General features: G+C 47.1%; 1 protein-coding gene across 1 annotated transcript in view; it reads left to right on the forward strand.

The window, feature by feature from the left end:
- TEX26 (testis expressed 26) overlaps positions 1 to 23236 on the forward strand; it is a 149043-nt gene that overhangs the window by 59430 nt on the left and 66377 nt on the right. The window lies entirely within an intron of this gene.

The following is a 23236-nucleotide window of genomic DNA, read 5'->3' on the forward strand; positions in this document are numbered from 1 at the left end:
TGCTACGGTACATAGGCTTGAGTGCGGTACAGTCTGCTGTTCTGTAAGGACCGCTATCGGTCCACAATAGATAGGGTTGACGTGCACCACTGCTGACCGCTGCCCTATACTGCAGCAGTCCTTCAGCGGTATAGGGACTGACGTACAGTCTGCTAAACACTAATACACAACCTGCTTGGTCCACAAAAGTTCTTATAAGGACTGGTAACTTGGTATAGGGTGCTACGGTACATAGGCTTGAGTGCGGTACAGTCTGCTGTTCTGTAAGGACCGCTATCGGTCCACAATAGATAGGGTTGACGTGCACCACTGCTGACCGCTGCCCTATACTGCAGCAGTCCTTCAGCGGTATAGGGACTGACGTACAGTCTGCTAAACACTAATACACAACCTGCTTGGTCCACAAAAGTTCTTATAAGGACTGGTAACTTGGTATAGGGTGCTACGGTACATAGGCTTGAGTGCGGTACAGTCTGCTGTTCTGTAAGGACCGCTATCGGTCCACAATAGATAGGGTTGACGTGCACCACTGCTGACCGCTGCCCTATACTGCAGCAGTCCTTCAGCGGTATAGGGACTGACGTACAGTCTGCTAAACACTAATACACAACCTGCTTGGTCCACAAAAGTTCTTATAAGGACTGGTAACTTGGTATAGGGTGCTACGGTACATAGGCTTGAGTGCGGTACAGTCTGCTGTTCTGTAAGGACCGCTATCGGTCCACAATAGATAGGGTTGACGTGCACCACTGCTGACCGCTGCCCTATACTGCAGCAGTCCTTCAGCGGTATAGGGACTGACGTACAGTCTGCTAAACACTAATACACAACCTGCTTGGTCCACAAAAGTTCTTATAAGGACTGGTAACTTGGTATAGGGTGCTACGGTACATAGGCTTGAGTGCGGTACAGTCTGCTGTTCTGTAAGGACCGCTATCGGTCCACAATAGATAGGGTTGACGTGCACCACTGCTGACCGCTGCCCTATACTGCAGCAGTCCTTCAGCGGTATAGGGACTGACGTACAGTCTGCTCACTTCCTTGACCCAAAAAAGCACACCGTACTATATGCCCCTACCCTCCTCTTTGAAGAGGTTGAGCGGTGTCATATTTCTACTGGGGCTGCTTATGATATCCCTGTGCTGTGCTGACTTCCTCCTGGGGGTTCTTATTATGAAGGGATCACACTATCCCTGTGCTGTGCTGACTTCCTCCTGGGGGTTCTTATTATGAGGGGATCACACCATCCCTGTGCTGTGCTGACTTCCTCCTGGGGCTGCTTACGGTGCTGCTGTCAGTGCTGTATGTCACGGTGCTGCTGTCAGCGCTGTATGTCACGGTGCTGCTGTCAGCGCTGTATGTCACGGTGCTGCTGTCAGCGCTGTATGTCACGGTGCTGCTGTCAGCGCTGTATGTCACGGTGCTGCTGTCAGCGCTGTATGTCACGGTGCTGCTGTCAGCGCTGTATGTCACGGTGCTGCTGTCAGCGCTGTATGTCACGGTGCTGCTGTCAGTGCTCTGTATTACGGTGCTGCTGTCAGATGCCTCTATCACGGTGCATGTGTCATTCCGGTATGTCACGCTGCTGGTGATCATCTCCTGCACCCTCTTCTTTGCCTACCCTGGTCCCTGACCTTCCCTCTCCTCCATTGCCTTCATTAGCTCCATAGTCCTGAATTGTTAGAACAATTTCCCAAATAAAATAAAAATGCTTGTAGTTATCGATCCCAAATTCACCTCATACATGTATTATGTCATTGTCCAGATGGTGGGACTACGTTTTACCCCCTAATAATTACCACGTGGCCGCAAATTCGACATGAAGGTTTGCAAAGTTCGCCTCCCATTGAAGTCAATGGGGCCCGCGGCGAACGTTCGGTTTCGCGAACGTTTGGGTCCGTTCGCATTTCGCTTTCGCGAAACGTCCCGTCGGAAGTTCGTCCATCACTAGTTCTAGCGTTCTTTTAACGCTGTGGTTCAGGAACGCTACGGTTTTCTTCATGAGAAGCAAATCGTCTAGATAAGCCATGACGGCTATACCCTGAGCTCTTAGGTTTGCCAAGAGAGGGTCCAGAATCTTTGTGAAGACTTGAGGGGCCGTAGCAAGCCCGAACGGCAAGGCCACAAATTGAAAATGGCGCCGCTCTACTGCGAACCTTAGAAATTTTTGGTGTGCGGGAAAAGTTGGCACATGGAGATATGCATCCTTGATGTCTATTGATGCCATAAACTCTCCTCCTTGCAGGGAGGAGACCACAGTGCGGATTGACTGCATTCGGAAGGACCGGATGCGTAAAAACTGGTTCAGATCCTTCAGATCTAGGATAGGTCTGACACTTCCATTTGGCTTCGGAGCGGTGAAGAGATTTGAGTAAAACTCTGAACCCTGTTCTTTTGGGTCCACTTCTGCTATCACCCCCTGGGATAGTAAGTGATCTAAGGCCAGAAATAGTGGTTTTTGCTTTACTGGATCCCTGGGGATCCTTGACCTTAGAAAGCGAGAAGGTGGAATCTCCTGAAACTCTAACATGTCCCGGATCTCTTCCCGCCAGGCTCCTGCAAACTGCAGGAGCCTTCCCCCCACTCGGCCGAGAGGGGGCGCCCCTTCACAAGGAAGCTTTTGGGCTCTGCTTATCAGGATTTCGCCCCCAAGTCTTTCTCTGCCCCTGGGCCCGGCCCTGAGCCTTTCCTGTAGAGGAAGGTTGAGAAGGCCATCGCCACTGCTTAGAGCTTGATGCTCCGGGAGAGAGAGCATGCCTAAATGATGGACGTTTGCTCCTTTTGACTGGAAGGAAAGTAGATTTACCTCCTGAAATTTTTTGGATGAATTTGTCTAATTGTTCTCCAAACAAACGTTCCCCTTTAAACGGGAACCCAATAAATGCTTCTTGCATGACAGCTCAGATGCCCAATTCTTTAGCCATAGGGCCCTTCGCATGTGTACCAACATGAGGGACAAACGTGATGCTTGTTGGACAGAATCCAAAATCGCATCAATCATGAAACACAGAATATGAGGTATTTCTGCCTAATTCTCTACTTCCTCACTGGAAAGGAGCCCAAGCATCTGCTTAACCTGTTCCTTGAGGAACTGACACAACCCCACGGCTGCGACTGTAGGTTGCACTACAGTGCTAGTCATGGAAAAGGAGGCTTTTAATAAGGTTTCCAGCTTCTTATCAGTTGGATCTTTAAATACCTGAGCATTATGTCCTCTGCTAGGCAGCTAATACCTGCTTATTGGAAGACGACGACTACTCCCCCATTGTCGCGGTGGGTATCCATTATGAATGACACCATGAGAATGGAGGAGATGTTGGCACTGGACAATGACACTTACACCAAGTTTATATCTCAATGGTCGATCTGGCTCCGCTTCTCTTCCTCTGACACCTTAATGAAACAAATCCTGGACGCGTAGAGACGCTGTGGGCTCTCTCCTACCCTACCCCCCCCCCCCCCTATCCCTATCTCTTCCCCTTCCCCCCTTTCCCTCTCCTCTCATCTTACTATTCATTTTTCCCCTCTACCACTCTGTTCCTCTTTCTCTTGCTCCTCTCTTCCCTTTTCTCTTGCTCCTCTCTTCCCTTTTCTCTTCTCTCTTTCTCTCTGTCTTCTTTGCAATATTAATTACACGTTGTCTCATGTATTAACCCATGAGTGTTTGTCCCTGCTGTGGCCTTGTGGATTGGGAACGGGATGTTTTCCAGACTTTCCGACGGGACCGACTGTGGCTGATAGTCATTAGCCGGACACCCGTGAATGTAATCCTGTTACTGTTCTTGCTTGTTTTTGCCTCATGATGGTTACTGTCTTATTGTTTTCATTTGAAATGTTCAATAAAAATATTTTCAACACTAAATACCTGCGCATTATCCAAGGGACAAGTCAGGTTTTTATTCACGCAAGAAACAGCCGCATCAAGAGATGGGACCCCCCACTTCTTGGTGAAACTTTCCTCCAGAGCATAATGCATAGAAAACCTTTTAGGAGGAGCAAACAGTTTATCGGGATATGTCCCCAATCCTCATACAACAATTCATCCATTAAGGGATGAATTGGGAAGGAATAGGCAGTCTGTGGGGCTTTCCTGACTCCCAGGGAAGAAACAGAGGACGTAGCGACTTCAGCAGCAGGCATTCTGAATGTGGTATGCACCAATTCAGTATAATACTGCACCTGTTTTCTGAGCGCCTGGGAGGAGGGGACTCTCTCCTCTTCCTCTGATTCATCCGACTGCTCATGATCCCTGTCCCAAGATAGGGATCTCTCCTCATTGTCAGAAGAATCATCTGAGAGAGGAATCTCAGCAGATGGAGGGGATCTACCCCTTTTCCTGCTATCTTTCAGGGAAGCAGAAATAAAATTTATTATTCTCCCTTCAAAACCCTCCAATTTAGCCCTAAGGGAGTCCTCAGTGACATATACCGGGGCTGAAACATTAGGAGAGGCTGCAAAACCTGACAGGTGCACTGACACATCCTGAGAGGCTGGCTCCAGTCTTGCAGGGGGGTGATGGTAACTTACAGGCACTTTTAGAACCCCTGGACCTAGGCGGTGATTTACCAGTGCTCTTGTTACCTCCCCCTGAGACCCTCTTACGAGGAGACATAGTCATAAGCTATAAAGCATAGGTACTAGTACAAAGTGCAATCACTGTTGTGCTAAAAGTCTCACAATAACATATATATGCTTAAACTGCACAACCTGATGCTGAGTAGGTGTCTAAGGTTTACCTGGATCCAATCCCCTGGGATGCTTACTGCCCACAGCTCCTGTGTCCCCACTTACAGCCCCCTGACGCTCTGGGCTTTTTAAAACTGCCGCCTGGCGCCTGCGCAGTACAGCGCCGTGCACACTGACGTGCACGGCTCACAACCACACTCCCCCCTCCTCCATTAGGCCGGGAGCACGCCCGGCATGCGTGCACGAGGACCACGGAATCCAGGGGGGAAAGGAAAACTCCATCGGAGCTGCGTGGGACCCCCAGACTACGTGGGACCCCTGTATTACCTCTATTGTGGCAGGGACTGCAGTGGAGACGTGAGACAGCTGGAGAACCAGGCTTCACTGAGCGTGTGTACTGAAAGGCATGCAAGTATGCATCAGGCTGCTCTTACTCCCTCTAGTGGTGGGAACCAGGTAAGACATACAACTACTCAAAATGAAGAAATCCATCATATAATTATATATATATAGGATTAACTTCCCTTACCTGTCGTCGCCGCAGGAATTGCTGAAACAGACAAATTCCAGCCTTCACCCATCACGGCGGGCAGTGTTAGCCAACCTTCAGGTTTATCTGGGGCTCTTTCTCGGAAAAGCCTCCTACCTGGACCATGTAAAAGACTCTGCCAGAAACTTTCGTGCGCTCTGTGTAAACAGTACACCAAGTCTGGTTTTCCCAGAGCCCAGTCTTCCAATAGGAGAGGACTTACAGGCCAAACCTCGTTTCTTCGGCTGACGAGGCCTGGGTACCATACCATCTTGGGAGTCAAATATCGGCCCAAGATATGGATCCGGTTTGTTGTAGCCCTTAGGCCCCCGCAGGGACCTGCACAGAGCTTTCTTCATAGCACATGTTTTACGTGACCAACCACCATAGACACTGGCGAAAAAACTGAGGTGCCTCCCATATGGGAGGGGTTATATAGGGGAGGAATTCTCCTTAATTGGGGTTAACCAGTGTCCAATCACCAGAGGTGCCTATATAACCCACTATGTAATGAAGCTCCTGTGTCCCGTGATGTATGATCAAGAAAATAAAATTACAGATTACACAGAAATAAATATGCAAAAAAAAAAAAGAGGAGAGAATACCATTAGTTTGCCATATATATCTATGCAAATTTTTTTAAAGAAATGGTTTATAGTTCAAAGCATCGTTTAGACCAGGAGCACATGTGGCTTTCAAAATATAAATCCAATGTGCTTCCCTCTGCACTCTGCAGCAGGGTATGATCATTATTACCCCCTCTCTCACCGGGGGGGGGGGGGGGAATCGACTTCAGTGCAAAGAAATGCATGAGAGTCTCATCAAACACATGGTATAAACCCATGTGCCGACTTATTGGCGTTTCCATTTTCTTGGCCCGCACCAAAGATATATGATCTCTGATGCGGTGAAAGAAAGGACGTTTCGTCTTGCCAACATAGAGAGCACCGCATTGGCACATCATTATATAAACTACACCTATTGATTGACACGTGGCCAGAAATCTAGGCTTAAAGATCTGGCCATGTGGTAATAGAATGCGTTTTGATGAATAAAGGAAGCAGCAACAGTTACATCTGTGGCAAGGTTTGGTGCCGGTATCTCTGATACTACTCTTGGCTAGTGGGGCATAATGACTTTGAACTAAAGTGTCTCGAAGAGATTGGGAATGTCTAAAAGTGATCTGGGGGCGATCACCCACATGTTTAGATATCTTGGGATCAGCTCTCAAGTGGTACCAATACTTATTCAAGATATCACGTACCTGTTGGTGCTGTCCAGAGAAACGGGTTATCAATCTAATCCCTGGATCTGGCTTGGGTGTTTTTTTATCATGGATCAAAACCAATCTATTTTGTTTTTTGGCTCGAAGATACGATCGTTTCAGGCACCTATTGCTGTAGCCACATTGCCGTAAACGATCTTGAAGTAATTTAGCCCCCTTTTCAAAAAGAACATCCTCACTACAGTTCATCCTTAAACAGAGGTACTGACCAAAGGGCACGCTAGATATTAAGGGCGCCGGATGGGAACTGGTGACGTGTAGTATGGTGTTTGCTGCTGATGGTTTAAAAAAAAGCGTAGATCCCAGGCAGCCATCAGAATTCACAAAACTTTGAAGATCTAAAAATGTAAGGTGAGACTGGCTCCTTTCCATCGTGAATTTCAAATTGAAAATATTCGTCTTTAAACCTTCAAAGAACGACAGAAGGTCCCTTTCAGTTCCAGTCCAGACGAAGAAAACATTGTCTATATAACGTCTCCATATCTGATCAAAGGCTTCCTGTAAAATATATTAATTGTTAATATATTTTGTGTTAATAAATATTTTATTTTTGGTCTGTCTTTTGATCATCATTTGTTCCCATAAACTATTTCGTACTTGATACCGTTAAAAGTCCCGGAGGTTTGTCACCTCTTTCCCTGTGTATAGTTTTCATATTTGTTCAATGACCTGGAGGATGGGGTAAACAGTTTAATTTCTGTATTTTTGGATGATGCTAAGCTAAGCAGGGCAACAACTTCTCCGCAGGATGTGAAAACCTTGCAAAAAGATCTGAACAAATTAATGGGGTGGACAACTACAAATGCAAATGAGGTTTAACGTAGAAAAATTTAAAATAATGCATTTGGGTGGCAAAAATATGAATGCAATCTATACACTGGGGGGGGAGAGAACCTCTGGGGGAATCTAGGATGGAAAAGGACTGGGGGTCCTAGTAGATGATAGGCTTAGCAATGCCAAGCTGCTGCTAACAAAGCAAACAAATATTGTCATTCATTAAAAATCTGATCCAACCTAAGTGCAGTAGTCTAACACACATTTTTAATTGTAGTAAAAATGCACTCACTCTGAGTAGGATAAAAACAGGCACATCATAATGAGGTCCAAATGGACAGCAGGATGGACAGCGAGGCTCCACAGGGGACGATCCTCACACGCTGTGCAGTCTTGTCTGGCGGTGCCGGTGGCTTCCAGTGTTCCAGGCTAAAGCAGGCAGGACACAGGGGAGATCGTCAGTCTATGGAGTCCCAGGTCGCAGTGTGATGATGCGTGCTCCTTCGTCAGGGATTTATTTGTTTAATGCGTGACTCTATCTATGGTGAGAGAGGTGACAGGAGAGAGGGGGCGGCGCTCCTGCACCCTTTATGGATGCCCCACTACTGCTATATTCCAAGTGAAAAGCGATCCAAGCTGTAGAATAGAGCCATAGGGGGCATTCTAGTAGCTACAGCAAGCAAACTAAGTGTTAAAGAATCATTCACCCAAAGACTGACAAAGTGACGATAACCTGTAGTGTTTATTTTAATGAGAGCCCATCATCAGAAACATCAATCCCTGAAAGCTGTGAAGTAAAAATGCCAAGCAAACCAGAAGGAAAGGTCAACCAAAGCAAACCTGTGCAAGAGTCAGAACAAGAGGTGGAACTCACAATGCCTAAATCAGGTTCCCCACTAGATCCTGCTGAATTGCTTGAAATCAGAAGATCTACTTGGACTACAAAGGGGAAACCACCCCACAAGCTGTCATACACTGTCAAAAAACGCAGCGTACTTGAACCAACATCCTGGGAAGACATTGAAAAACTGCCAAAATGTGAAGCCAATAAATGGAGAAAGGCAGCAGAAGAAGAATTAAAGTCACTTCAAGAAAATAAAACCTGGACACTCACAGAGCTCCCTCCTAACTGCAAAACTATAGTGGACTTTCAAAGTAAAGTCAGTCGCAGAAGGTTATATTCACAAATACAAAGCCAGACTAGTTGCCAAGGGTTATACCCAGAAAGTTGGTGAAGATTACGATGAAACATTCGCTCCCAAGATAAAACACCCCACCATCAGAGCACTTCTTAGCGTTGCAGCTGGGAAAGGCATGCAAGTTAAACACCTAGATGTTAAAACTGCTTTCCTATATGAAGAAAAAAAATTAAAAGTCAGCAGCTACAAATACTGCAGCTGTTGACTTTTAATAATTGGACACTTACCTGGCCCAGGGTCCAGCGATGCTCATGCCCCCCTCCTCTTGGCGGCGCCGGCATTACAGCTGTGGGCACCCGGCTGTGGCTTCACAGTCGGGCTCCCACTGCGCATGCATGAACAGCGACACGGTTGGCCATGCAGTCATCTGGGACCTGTCATGTGTCCCAGATGACTGTCAGGAGGGAGGGGGCAGAGCTGAGCCCTTCTTCGCCGAGGGGAAGTGACGTCAGGTGCCCGGGCACTGAAGGAGGCAGACTACGAGGGACCCCCTAGCAACAGACATTTAGAGGTGTTTTGAACAAGAAGGGGATTACAATCAGATAGTTCACGAGCTGAAATTTTTTTTTGAAATCAAAGAACTTGGGAACATTAGCCATTATCTGGGAATCCAAATAGAGTGAGAAGAAGATGGAAGTTATCTTCTCAATCTCAGAAAATCTCAGAAATCTTAGAACAATTCCATATGCAAGATGCAAAGGAAGTGAAAATTCCTATGGAACCAGGCTAAAGAGCAATTTGATTGAAAACTTGCTACCCAACAATGACATGTATCACAGCGCAATTGGTAAGCTGCTAAATGTTGCCACTGTGACAAGACCAGACATAGCCGAAGCATTGGGCATACTATGCAGGAAAGTTTCAGCTCCCTGTGAGCTTGACTGGAACGCAGTAAAAAGAGTGATGCAGTCCCTCAAAGGAACAATTTGGATGAAGTTACGGTTACCAGCAGCATCAAATCCAAAACTGGTCAGCTATGTGGATGCTGATTGGGCCGGGGACTGCACAGACCGCGAATCCACAAGTGCATTCATCTTCCAGTATGGGGAAAGAACCATAAGTTGGTCTAGTCGACAGCAAGCAACTGTCACTCTATCTTCAACTGAAGCAGAGTACATTTCAGCAGCATACGTGTATAAAGAAGCAATATGGGGGGTGTGGCCTAGCACCGGAGGAAGATGGCAGCATAAACTGAGAGCTCCGCCACCTAGAGCTCCTGTACTGCCTTTAATCAATGGGACAATCCTTCCACCTATGTGTGATTGATGACCAGGAGGAGCTTGTCAGTCACCCAATCCCAGCAGGACCCATCCACTCAACTCATCTGGAATACACCAGCGATGTTGATCCACATCTCAGGACTCGGACCGGAGTGTGGCGAGTTACGCCGCCAACGCGGACTCCCTGGGTACGCCTGCTCCACACACCTCTCCCCTACTGTGCTTAGCTAATCTCCAACAGGTCGGAGTGAATATTAAAAGTACCTCTATCTCTGACCTTAAAACGGACATCAGAGCACAGGACTTTTGGCTGAAGCACGTGGAAACAACAACCAGGACACATGGGACAGCCATTCAGCAAGTCCAAAGTGTCACCAGTGTACATGCCCAGCACCTGATGGATATGCACCGACATAGGGAAGACCTGGACAATAGAGGCCACAGGCGCAACTTGCGGGTAAGAGGCATACCGGAGTCAGTGGAAGGGCCCCAACTACAATCTGCTGTCTGGGGCATCTTTAATACTCTGCTGCCTGATGCCCCTGTAGAATTGGAAAGGTGCCACAGAGCTTTCAGACCGAGAGGTAGAGACACTGATCCCCCCAGAGATGCAGTGTGCTGTCTGGTCAATTTTACCCAGAAGGAAGAAATACTGCACCTAGCCCACAATCATGATCGCTTGGAACACGACGGTGCACATTTACATACAATTATTCCAGGATCTTTCGGCAAACACACTGCAATATAGGAGAGACCTACGTCCCCTGCTGCATGCTCTATGTGACAGATGCATCATTTATCGATGGAAATCCCCCTTCTGTTTACAAGCAACTATTGGCAATCGTATGGCACAGTTGGGAACCCCAGGCGACTTGCAGCCCTTCTGCGACACCCTGGGCACCCCGTTGGCAGAGGTTCCAGATTAGTACAGCGCATTCCAGCAACCTGATCTTTGGATCCCCACACACCCTGATGACACTCTAAGATCGCACAGACAGAGGCATTGTAGACCCTCAGCCAGCTCCTCATAGAGACAGATGAGAGCCCACAAGCTTCTCCATCGTTTGTCAGAATGGACCGCTAGTTGTGAAACCAGCGGTTGGGTGAGATGACTTGCATCACTTTTAGGTTTCTGCCTCTAGTCCTGGGGATTTAGAAATGTTTTCACTGACCACAGTGTTATCATTGAACCTTAATCCATGGACAGCTTCCAGAATATAGGCACCGGGCTGCGATGACCACATATATGGCATACCCTACGTGGCCATGTGACTCACATCCTCTTATGCATGGGTACTCAGGTAATCCTCCCAAGCCTGGGGGGCAGTTTTTGTTGTTCTTATTTGTGTAGCTGACCTTACATTACATGGGAACCCAGTGAGCAGACAGGTCTCCTGGATGCAGGAATCTGTGACTACAATGAGTGGAGACACACATCCTCTCTCAGGACTCCCAAAATGTGTGTGCTATAGGTACTATGCTGATTGTGCTACAATGCAAAATGCACTGGCCGCAGTCACAGTTGTTCTTATGGGAGCTGCAAGTGTTCCCACACACTCCCCACACATGCAGGCCACTGGACATTAGTTGTGTGGTCTTTACCTGTGCTCTACTCCGCCGGCTGATATAAATGTGTCACTATTCTTTTGCATAAACAGGAAGTCTATGCAGTTCATGAAGGACATCACAGCAATAGTAGTTTTTGTTTAACTGATTTATTTTGTTTAGGGTTGTCTTTTTCCTCCTATAGTTTGGCCCCGGGTGTTTTGCTATTTTGTTTCTCCCTTTTTTATTTATTTTTTGGTAAAACCCATGAGACTTCAGCCTAATATCAGAGCAAGAGCAAATGTACCTTGGAATTGATGTTAATGTTAGCAATACTTATGCTCGTGTGTAGTATGGCGGGAGGGCGTTTCTTCTCCTGACATAGAAATGGGATTGATCCTTAGTTGTGTGTGAGACCCTGTACCCCAATGCTTCAGATACTTCAGGCCCACGGCTCCTGCTGCGGCCTGGGGGTTGGGATCTTGGGGTCGGGGGTCCCAGATACGATAACATTTAAAATGCTCAAGATTTGTTACATATCAGAGGTCCAGGGGTATAACCCTCTACTTGTTATAAAGTGTCAAGTAAAGTGATAACTTACCAATGGAGGGCCTTCAACCTGAGGGATGCCTTTTTTTTTATATATACACATTATGGGGTCTGTGGGGTCTGTTCCCTGGTTGGGGTGATGTTACCCCTTTGTCTGTGTGAGTCCAGGATGTCCCCAGTGGTGCAGGATGGGGTAATGGGGCCTTTGCTCCCTGGGCTCCATGGGCTTGTGCCCCTTAGGTGGGGCCCTGGAGGCGGGGGTCTGGACGTGCAGCACGGTACCAACCATAGCAGTTGTTTGGGTTTCCTGGCTTTTCTGTCACATACCACTTTTACCTTTGCTTAGATCCTGGAAATACAATGAGGGGGGGGGCTATCCTGGGTGGGCTCTATATGGAACCCTCTGGTATCTATAGCTGAGGAGTCTCTGGGTGGTAGCTACGTATGCATCTTCCTTGGTGTTAGGCCTCTTTCTCACCTCAAAGAGGCAGGTTTCCCTTTGAAAATAACCGGAATAGTTTCTTCCCTGTCCCTAAACCCCCTTAGTTTCCCCCGATTAGGTGGACCATCTGGGCTACACCCACCTCTGGTATTTTCCATGCTTTACCTGTATTAGGGGTGCCCACCGCATACAGTTAGGGTCTTCTGTCCATTACGGGAAACACCTGCAGTGCATACATTGGGTAGAGATATCTCGACCCTCTCTCCTTCTATACTCCCTCTAATCTCCCTAACCCCCCCCCCCCCCCCCGTGAACCACCTCCATCTACAACCTACGAGGGCCATTCACGAGCACTACTATTGCTCACCCATGTCTTTTACGGTGCATTCTTCAGCTCCTCTATCACTCAAAAGCGTATTCCTTAAATGCTAAGGGCATCAATGTACCGGAAAAGCGCAGCAGTGTTTTAGCGGAAGCTCGCCGATATAGAGTTCAAATTGTCTTTCTCCAGAAGACCCACTTCAAAACAGAATCTATCCCCTGCCTAGCTAATAGGCACTTCCCTGAGGCATACCACACGACCTGTGCTGACTCCAAAATATAGGGGGTTTCCATTTTGCTGGCCAAGTCGCTCATGTTTCAGCTTACTGACCAAATGCTGGACCCTGAGGGCAGATTTCTGTAAAGGGCACCTGGAAAGACAAACCAATGACTCTGGCAAACGTATATTGTCCCAATTCCAAGAGTGTGACCTTTCTTAAAGTGACCCTTTTGAAACTTGTTTCATTTCAAGCAGGCCTGTTAATCCTGTGTGGGGACTTTAACATGGCTCTAGACCCACTGTTGGATACATCCACCGGCACCTCCTCATTTCCCTTCTCTGCTCTGCGTCAGGTGAAGCTTCAATTGGCTTCCCTTACGTTGCATGACACCTGGTACACTCTTAACCCTCAAGAGATGAATTACACTTTTTTCTCTTCACCACATAATCGCTACTCGAGGGTGGATTATCTCTTTATTCATCTGACAGACCTGATGTACCTTGTGGACGCGACCATTGAAAACATGGTGCTCTCCGACCATCACCCAATTAAACTAAACCTTATGATTCTCACAGAGGGTGGGGTCCACTAAGACGTGTAGACTTGATGCTTCCATCCTTGGTGACCCTGGAGATTTGTAAAACATCAGACAGGTCCTTATCCACTATTTTTGTCATAATGGCATGCCTGAGATGTCACCCATCACTCAATGGGAGGCAAATAAGTGTCTTTTACGGGGATACCTGCTTGCTATAGCAGCTAAGAAAAAGAAAGAACATAAAGCACTGATACTATCCCTTTCTAAAAAGATAACTAAGCTGGAAGCTCAATATAAATGCTCCCAGGCTATCTAGGTAGCTAAAGCGTTAGCAGACATGCGATCACTGTTGGTGGAGAAACTCTTTAAAAGGGCACGAAGACGCCACATACTATCACAAAAACTGTTTTACGAGCAGGGCAACAAGCCAGGTAAGCTATTAGCTAGATTCATGCAAAAATGTACCATTGCTTCCACAGTCCACCGTGTGACTGACCCATCTGGGACAATCTACTCCAAAAACGAAGACATTGCACAACAATTCCTTAACTTCTACAGAAAACTCTACAATCTTAAGGGGACAAGCCAGAGTCCTGTGGCAGATGAGACCCGCTCCGAATTGATACAGGGCTTTCTTAGTAAATATAGCCCTGGTGCTCTGTCGGAAATCGCTTTAGAATCCCCATTGTCCTCTGAGGAATGGACAGAAGCCCCGAAGGCCACGAAACCTGGCAAAAGCATGGGGCTGGATTCCTTCTCAACGCAATACTATATATGTTTTGCAGACTTTCTGGCACCGCGTTTCCTTAAAGCTTTTAACATGATAGCTACTACCCCTTGCCCTTTGGGAACCTTGTGGGAAGCTTACATTTCAGTGATCCCCAAAGAAAGTAAGGATCCCACTAATGTAGCTAACTATTGGCCAATTTTACTTCTGAAAGTGGACGTCAAACATTTCTCTAAAATCTTGGTGACCCGCTTAGCTTACCATGCACCCACCTGGGTAGGCTTAGATCGGGTTGGTTTTGTCCCTGGCAGGGAAGCTAAGGACAACACCATTAAAGCCCTGAATTTACATCATTGGTTCACCTCCACCCAACGGGAGGGATTTTTCTTGGCAATGGATGCGGAGAAGGCGTTTGATCAAGTGGCCCGGGTCTACATGGAGGCGGTGTTAGTAGCTCTTTGTTTGGGGAGCTGTATGCATGCTTTCATCAGATCCTTTTTTGTGAATTCACGAGCTAGAGTTCGAGTCAATGGCCACTTATTGAACTCCTTCCCCATCCATAATGGCACTAGGCAGGGGTGTCCTCTTTTGCCTTTACTATATATACTCACACTAGAACCTCTACTACGGTTTATCTGGACTAATCCGAATATAACAGGCATAGAGGTTCGTCAAAGGGAATACAAAATTGCGGCCTTTGTGGATGACATCCTGCTCTTTCTTTCCTCACCGCTGATGTCCCCACCCAACCTTATGCCCTTCCTATACCACTTTACTCGCATTTTGAATCTAAAAATCAAATACTCTAAATCATTTTCACTAAACGTTTCTCTACCGACCGATCTCGTGCAGCAATGCCAAACAAATTTCCTTTTCAGATGGGTAACAGAGGCCATCACCTATCTGGGTATCCAACTCCCTGATAATCTAGCCACATTGTATGATAAAAACGTTTTATCCGAACTGAAAGTTATACAACAGGATCTCCTTAGGTTGGATGTGCCCTCCCTATCTTGGTTTGGACGGTCCTTTATCTTAAAGATGACGGTTTTACCCTGCCTATTGTACAAAATGCAGACTGTTCTGATTTGCTTGCCACTCTTTTTTTTTTTTTTTTTTTTTTTTTACATCCTACAGGAGGATGTTTTAGATCTTTCCTGTGGGGGACAAAATGGTCTCGCAACAGATGGGCAAAGCTAGTTGTAACAGACACGCATCTGTGCACAAGCATGGGTACACCAGTGTGTGTATAAGGAGGAACTTGTATTGGCTCATGCGTGGGTGCATGCCAATGTGCGCACACAGATGCGCGCATACGTGCACATATGGGCGCCAAATAGCCTAAACTGAACACTGACACATGAACATTGGTGAGTGGTCTTTCAGCTAGTGCTCGTTTACCTGATCTGTTCCAGCTTCCTGTAACTGACCTGGCTTCACCTGAACCCTCTCCTTGACCTCCACCTGCCTACCTGATCCCGGCTTGTGTTTGACTCTGCTTCTGCCTGATGTTCCTGTACCTTGCTGTCTGTGTACTGAACCCAGCCTGTGTCCCGTCTCTGCCTCTCATCTCAGTACCTGCTCTGCCGGGCTGTTGATGACCTCCTGGCTTTCGTCCAGGCTACGCCTTCATCTGCTGACCCAGCGATACAGAGCTCCGGTTCTCAGAGTCTGCCCAGCGCTCTTCAGCCACCTGGTTCTTGCCAAGGTCCAGCCAGCACCATCTACTACATCCACCCTCGTGCCACTCTGTGTACTTCACTCCCTTTCATCACTACCAGGGGTGTCGGACAGGAGGTGCAAGAGAAGCCCCCTCTCCAGCTCGATCTCCACCAGGTACATGACACTAGTACTTCCAAAAGCTAAAGGCGGAATTGGTTTCCCTGACTTACAGCGATATTACTGGGCAGTTCACATGACTAGGTTGGTGGACTGGAAGGTTCATGCCCGTTGCAAAGGCTGGGTGAATCTTGAGTGACTGATTTTGGAATCTGAGCTCGGTTCGATACCCTCAGTCTATAAACAGCATGTGCCACCTAGCCTCCACACGCATCCCCTTACTGGGGCAACTCTCCAGATTTTTGACAGGGTGTGTAAAGGCCAATGCGCTTTTGGCCACGGACATCCCGATTACTCCCATTAGAGGTAATCCAGACTTCCCTCCGAGATTGGCGAGAACCTACCTATCAAAGGAATGGCCATATGCACGGATGCAGGCAGGGGCAATTTTCTACGGTTATAGGAGCTTGCTGCATTATCTAACACTAAGTCCTTCCCTTATGCAACTAAAACACTATCTCGACATTCCAGCGAAAAGAGAAAAATACACGAAAGCTCCTACGGTGTTGGAATCTCTGTGTTCGAGCTCCTTACTCCAGAGTTATGTGATCTCAGCGCTGGGGCCACCAGAAGAACCGACTTCTTTTCCTGCTTGATCCTGCAATGAATTTGTGTCAGCAGTAGAATAGGAGGCAATGTATAAATCAGAGAGAACCGATGCCACGGAGTCACCAACGCATCTGTCCCGCATGCAAGTGGATCCCTTGTTCTTGACACAAAGTTGTCGATCTTTTTGTTGAACCTGGACGCAAAGAGAACTATATCCAGAACTCCCCATCTTTGGCATATATCCAAGAAGATGTCGGGTGAAGAGACCATTCCTCTGGGACTAACTGCCGGCTGACGAAGTAGTCCGCCTGCCAGTTCTCTACCCCCAGAATGAATATTGCCGTTATGCACGGCACATGCTTTTCTGCCCAGATTAAGATCTGGTTTACTTCTTCCTGAGCTGCACGACTCCTGGTTCCTCCTTGGTGATTGATATAAGCCACTGCTGTGGCATTGTCGGACTTGATCCTGACAGGGCAACCCTGCAACCTGAGCATCCAGGCTTTTAGGGCTAGATATGCCACACGGATCTCCAAAATGTTGATGGGTAAGGTCCTCTCGGCCTTGGATCACCTCCCCTGGACAGTCCACTGCTCCCCAACCTGAAAGACTGGCATCTGTTGTTACCACTGTCCAGGTAACTGGTAAAAGGGATTTTCCCTTTTGCAGATTCTCAGGTATCAACCACCAACTGAGGCTCTGATTCACTGTAGGAGACAGGCGCATCGGACAATCTAACGCCTGGACCTTTTTTGTTCCAGGCAGACAGGATACTGTTTTGCAGCAGTCTCGAATGAAATTGAGCATAGGGAACTGCTTTGAATGAAGCCACCATCTTCCCCAGCAGCCTCATACAAAGGTGAATAGAAGGACCCTTCTTTGCCCTGACTACCTGAATCAATCTTTTTATGGCACTGATTTTTGCCTGGAATAAATATTCCCTCTTCTGGGATGTATCTATGACCAGACCTAAATACTCTAGTCTTCTTACTGGTTTGAAAGAAGACTTCTCTAGGTTGAGGACCCAACCTAGGTATTCCAGGTAGTTGATTGTGGTGACCAAGTTTTGGTCCAAATGGGCTACTGACCGATCTATCAAGAGCAGGTCGTCTAGGTATGCTATTAGTGTTATACCCTGGGATCTTAATCTGGCTAGAGTAGGAGCCAAGATCTTTGTGAACACCGAGGTGCAGTGGCTAGCCCAAAGGGCAGAGCTACGAACTGAAAATGGTGTTTTTCTACTTTGAAACAGATATTTTTGATGAGCAGGGAAAATAGGTACAAGCAGGTATGCATCCTTGATGTCTATTGACACCAGAAGTTCTCCACCCTGTAGGATGGAGACTGCCAATCGGATTGAATCCATGCGAAGGGACCGTACTTTTAGGAATCGGTTTAGATCTTTGAGATATAGAATGGGTCTGACATCTCCATTTGGCTTTGGTACCGTGAAAAGGTTTGAATAAAACCCCAATCCCTGCTCTTGCGTGGGAACTACCGCGATAACTTTTTGCGACAAAAGTCGATCCAATGCTAGAAAGAGAGATTTCTTTTTCTCTGGGTCTTTGGGGACATTTGATCTGAGGAAACGAGGAGAGGGGAATTCTCGGAACTCTAGATTGTAACCTAGAGTTATTGTGGAGATCACCCATTTGTCCTGAAAATCCTCCTGCCAGACCTAAACTATGAACAGGAAAGGCATGTGCAGTTTGAGGAGGCTTCAGTGAACCCAAACAAGAGGAGGGTCCTTTAACTGACTCCGATACGGGTATATTAAATGTGGAGCAGACCAATCCAGCAAGAATTTGCACCAACACCTTCTCATCCTGAGAAGCTGAAGAGGGCCCTTCTCCACTAGATTCCTCAGTGGAATCATCAGTCTCATCCCGATCCGCTGAGGGGGATTCCTCTTCTTTTTCTCCAGAGTTCCTCTGTTTGAGGGTCCTGGGTGGCACAGGGGGACCTAGTGCTTTTTCTTAAACTGAGTGAAGATGCGATTAAGGCCACCAAGCTTTCCTCTAATCCATTTAGGGTTGAGGAAAAAACCTTCTGCGTAATATATACAGCAGCTGAAGTGCCAGAAGCAGTTGCAGCTCCTGATCCCGACGGCTCACCCTAGCCAGTTTCCCCAGGTCCTTCAGGGGAGGGGAAAGGTACTGTAGAGGGGGGGTCTTCAGAGCCTGAGGGGGACCCCTTTGAGCCCCTACTCTTCGGCGTATTTATACCTCTTCTGCCCATAGTGCAAAGTAACAAAAGATAGAGGTACCACAAAAAATGCACTGACTGCTGAGCACTGTAGTTCAGCAACTGCCGCTGCTACCAAGACACAGTTTGGTGCTTAAGTAAATGCTGCCTGGGAATGCCTGTGTCCCCACACTCACATGCGCCCGTCTGCTCTGTGTCCCTCCATAAGCTGTGTGCACCTGAAAAAGAGTGCACTACCTGTGTGGCCAGCGATGTGGGCGTCTAACCACGCTGGCATTGCATTAAAGCTCCTCCCTCCACACAAGCCGAGGCTCTGAACTCCTGGGCAAGCATGGAGGGGAGGCTGGGGCAGAGGAGAAAGAAGGGCCGGTGGATGTGAAGCCGCCGTAATGGCGGCAGCGGGTGGTGCGGTATACTACCGCCCCAAGCTCAGGCCCACCTCAGCCCCCTAAGTCGTGGGGGGAGAATCCCAGAAGGAGAAAACCCCCCTACTCACATCCTACCTGGAGCATGGCTGGAGGAGCGTACAGCGTGGACACTGAGACAGACAGATTAGGCATGAAAGGTATGTGCTCTTGACAGCCGCCGGTGGTGACTTTAGGCATAGCATACATTTACTTAAAGTAGAAACCCACTAGAATTAGAAAAATTCTTGAGGAGTCTCTCTTACCTTATTCAGCTGCAGGGTTCTGTGTAACAGGCCCAATCTTCACCTCTCATGGTGGGCTCTGTTTAGAGAAAAACTTTCAGAGAATGGGGCCCCCTTGAATAGGGGGATCTGCAGTTCTGGGCCTGTAAAGCATCCCACCAGGAATATGGCTGAAACAACCAGATACTGGATCCCGGGGTCCAGCTCCCTAAAAAGAGAAGTGTTACGGGTAAAACCTTGTTTCTTCGGACATGAGGCCTGGGTACCATCCAATTCATCCTGGAAAAGACACCTTGAATGGAGAGAGGTTATATATGGGGTTGCACTTCCTGTCTAGGGTATGCCAGTGTCCAATCACCCAGTGATACCCTATGTAGCACTGACCCCTGAAGGAGCGGCTGATTCAATCGGGCCTACCATTACCTTCTTGATCTCGTGTATGTCTAGGGGTTTCCCGAGGTAAATGGCACAAGAACTGCAGAGACTGACACCAGATCCACTTGAGGGATTTTTATTTGCAAAGTACAGAAAATACAGTCTCTCAAAGAGGGTTAGAAGGTTTAGGTAGTAAGTCCAGGTACTCTTGGAACATATCAAATAGAAAAGTCTCTCACATTATGTCCTACAGCAAGTCACAGACTTGTTGTAGCACACTTGAATAAAGTCTCTGCCACAGACTTGTTATAGAACGCTTGAATAACTCAAGGATGTAGACAAACTTAGAGAACCCTCAATGCACCTAACTGGACTGCGTTCTCGCACCTGCCAGAGATGACAGCACCACCTATGGTCAAGAAGAACACAATGCAATCCAGCTAGACTGGTACTGAGACCAAAATTTGGTGTAAATGAACCCAAAACCAAACTGTGGTTCCAGGAATATTAAATGACAAAAACACATAGAGCGTGCTCTTCAGGAGCCGGCGCTACACCCTATATAACCCATCAGTGATTACTCTGTGTCCCGTGATGTACCAGAAATAAATTATGAATACTTTTTTTAGGTCACTGTGTGTATGATGATGGGACATTGTACAGTGACCACCTATGTACACAGACTTCTATTAGAGGGTTCAGTCCTTAGTGGCGAGGCCACCAATGTACATGGAACATTTATCAGGGATGTTACATAGTTACATAGTAGGTGAGGTTGAAAAAAAGACACAAGTCCATCAAGTCCAACCTATGTGTGTGATTATATGTCAGTATTACATTGTATATCCCTGTATGTTTTGGTCGTTTAGGGGCTTATCTAATAGTTTCTTGAAAATATCCATTGAAACCACCGCCTGTGGAAGGGAATTCCACATCCTTGCCACTCTTACAGTAAAGAACCCTCTACATAGTTTAAAGGGGAGTTCCGGCCATTTAAAAAAAAAAAAGTCAGCAGCTACAAACACTATAGCTGCTGACTTTTAATAAGGACACTTCCCTGTCCAGTGAGCCTGGCATGTTGGCCTCCCCGGGGCCAATCCTTCCATCATAATGGCGGCCTGCACCACCATCCTAACTAAGGGAAACCACCATCCTAACTGCCCGTTTCCTTCTGCTCATGTGCGAGTCCTGTGGCACTTTGTGAATGGCCTGCCCCTGTTATTTCCTGGGACACACACATGTCCCAGAAGACAACGGGGCCGCTCTCCAAGGAGGAAGAAGAATTGAAGAAACAGCGCAGCGGAATAGGAAGAGGCAGATTAGGAAAACTGCCTAGCAACAGGGGTTTCTGGTGAGTAATTTTTTTTTTCACATTTTTTTAAAATATTTTTTTAAGAATATTAACCACTAGGCGTCCACGCTGTAGCTGAAAGACGGCTGCAGCGCAGATGGCAATTGCCGGGAGGCTGCCCTAGATGTCCTCCTGTTTACTTCCGCGTTGCGCGCTGCCGCGAGCGGGCATCAGGGAAGTTCTGTGCTTGCCGTGTCCCCTGGACACAGCCAGTCACAGATCGCTGTAAACAGCCAATGAGATGGTTTACAGCGCGATTGGCAAGTCCAATGAGAGATACTCTCCCTCCTCACACAGACAGCTTGTGAGGAGAGAGAGATGAACGGCTGCCGTTAGGTAAAAAAAATAAAAAATAGTGTCCACAATGTCACTGCCACCTGTCCCCACTGCCACCTGATCTCCACTGTCACCTGCCCCCAGTGCCATCTGTCCCCAGTGCCACCTGTCAGTGACATTTGCCCCAGTGCCACCTGTCAGTGCCATTTGCCCCAATGCCCCCTGTCAGTGCCATCTGTCCCCAGTGCCACGTTTAAGTGCCATCTGTCATCAGTGCCACATATAAGTGCCATCTGTCATCAGTGCCACATCAGTACCGCGTGTCATCAGTGCCATATCAGTGTCACCAGTGCCATCTGTCATCAGTGCCACGTATCAGTGCCATCTGTCAGTGTCACGTGCCATCTGTTATCAGTGTCATCAATGCCACGTATCAGTGCCATCTGTCATCAGTGTCATGTGTCAGTGCCACATATTAGTGCCATCTGTCATCAGTGCCACATATTAGTGCCACATGTCATCAGTGCCACATATTAGTGCCACGTATCATCAGTGCCACATATTAGTGCCATATGTCATCAGTGTCACGTGTCATCAGTGCCACGTATTCGTGCCATCTGTCATCAGTGCCACGTCAGTGTCACTGTCCTGGTGCTCCAGGGCCTTCAAAAGTGTAATAGTCAACAAGTTAGATGTGTAATTTATGCTCCTAGAACACATGATGGCGCTCCCTGCATGTTGGACCTCTCTATGTGGCCAGGCTGTGGAAAAGTTCCACACATGTGGCATCGTAATTCTCAGGAGTAGCAGAATTTATTTTGGGGTGTCATTTGTGGTATACACATGCCAAACGAAAGAAATAACCTATTACAATGACAAATTTGTGGAATTGTGGGGAAAAAAAATGACAACATCAAAAAGCTCACCATTCCTCTTACTAAATACCTTGGAATGTCTACTTTCCAAAAAGGGGTAATTTGGGGGGTATTTGTACTTTCCTGACTTGTTCGGGTCACAAGAAGCGAGATAGGCCACCAGGACATCAGATGTGATCAATGTTGTATGATTCGCACCACAGCTTGTAGACTCTCTAACTTTCACAAAGACCAAATAATATCCACTAATTTGGGTTATTTTTACCAAAGATATGTAGCAGTATAAATTGTGGCCAAAATTTATGAAGAAAAAATAATAATTTGCAAAATGTTATCACAGAAACAAAGAAAAATGTTTTTTTTTTCAAAATTTTCAGTCTTTTTTCATTTATAGCGCAAAAAATAAAAAACCCCAGAGGTGATCAAATACCACCGAAAGAAAACTCTATTTGTGGGGAAAAAAATGACAAAAAAAATAATTGGGGTACAGTGTTAAATGACTGAGTAATTGTCATTCAAATTGTGAAAGCACCGAAAGCTGAAAATTGGTCTGGGCAAGAGGGGGGTTTAAGTGCCCAGTAAGCAAGTGGTTAATGTATTTTTATTTTTTTTAGGGTGGCCTCCAATTTAAGGTTAAACCTCTTTTCTTCCCATTTTAATGAGAGGCCATGTGTCTTGTTATACTCCCTTCCGTGAAAAAGTTTTATCCCTATTGTGGGGTCACCAGTATGGGATTTGTACCGTCTCTTCTCCGGAGAGAACAAGTTCATGTGTTACCTCTCAGCCTGCAGTTTATTAGGAGATACCAGGTAATGATCAGTGATATGAGATTTATCTGGGGGGGGGGGGGTGATATGGACCCCCATGGTTTGTAGCTCCCCCTGTGAAGGAGGAAACATTAGAATGTAATAAGAAGAGCCGTGCGGAGAGTGACCTGTGATGACCCCATAGAATGCACTCAGCCGTATCCCAGCACCGCTCTGCACTTTCCATCACACGGCCGCCCCTCCCCCTCCATCCATCCATCGCTGTACAATGCTCATCACAGAGCTCCCCGCACAGATCACATTACTGCTCTGTC

The sequence above is a fragment of the Lithobates pipiens genome, unplaced genomic scaffold (assembly GCF_037356315.1).
Source record: "Lithobates pipiens isolate NorthernLeopardFrog02 unplaced genomic scaffold, aLitPip1_a1.2 Scaffold_16, whole genome shotgun sequence".
In the NCBI taxonomy this organism is placed as follows: domain Eukaryota; kingdom Metazoa; phylum Chordata; class Amphibia; order Anura; family Ranidae; genus Lithobates; species Lithobates pipiens.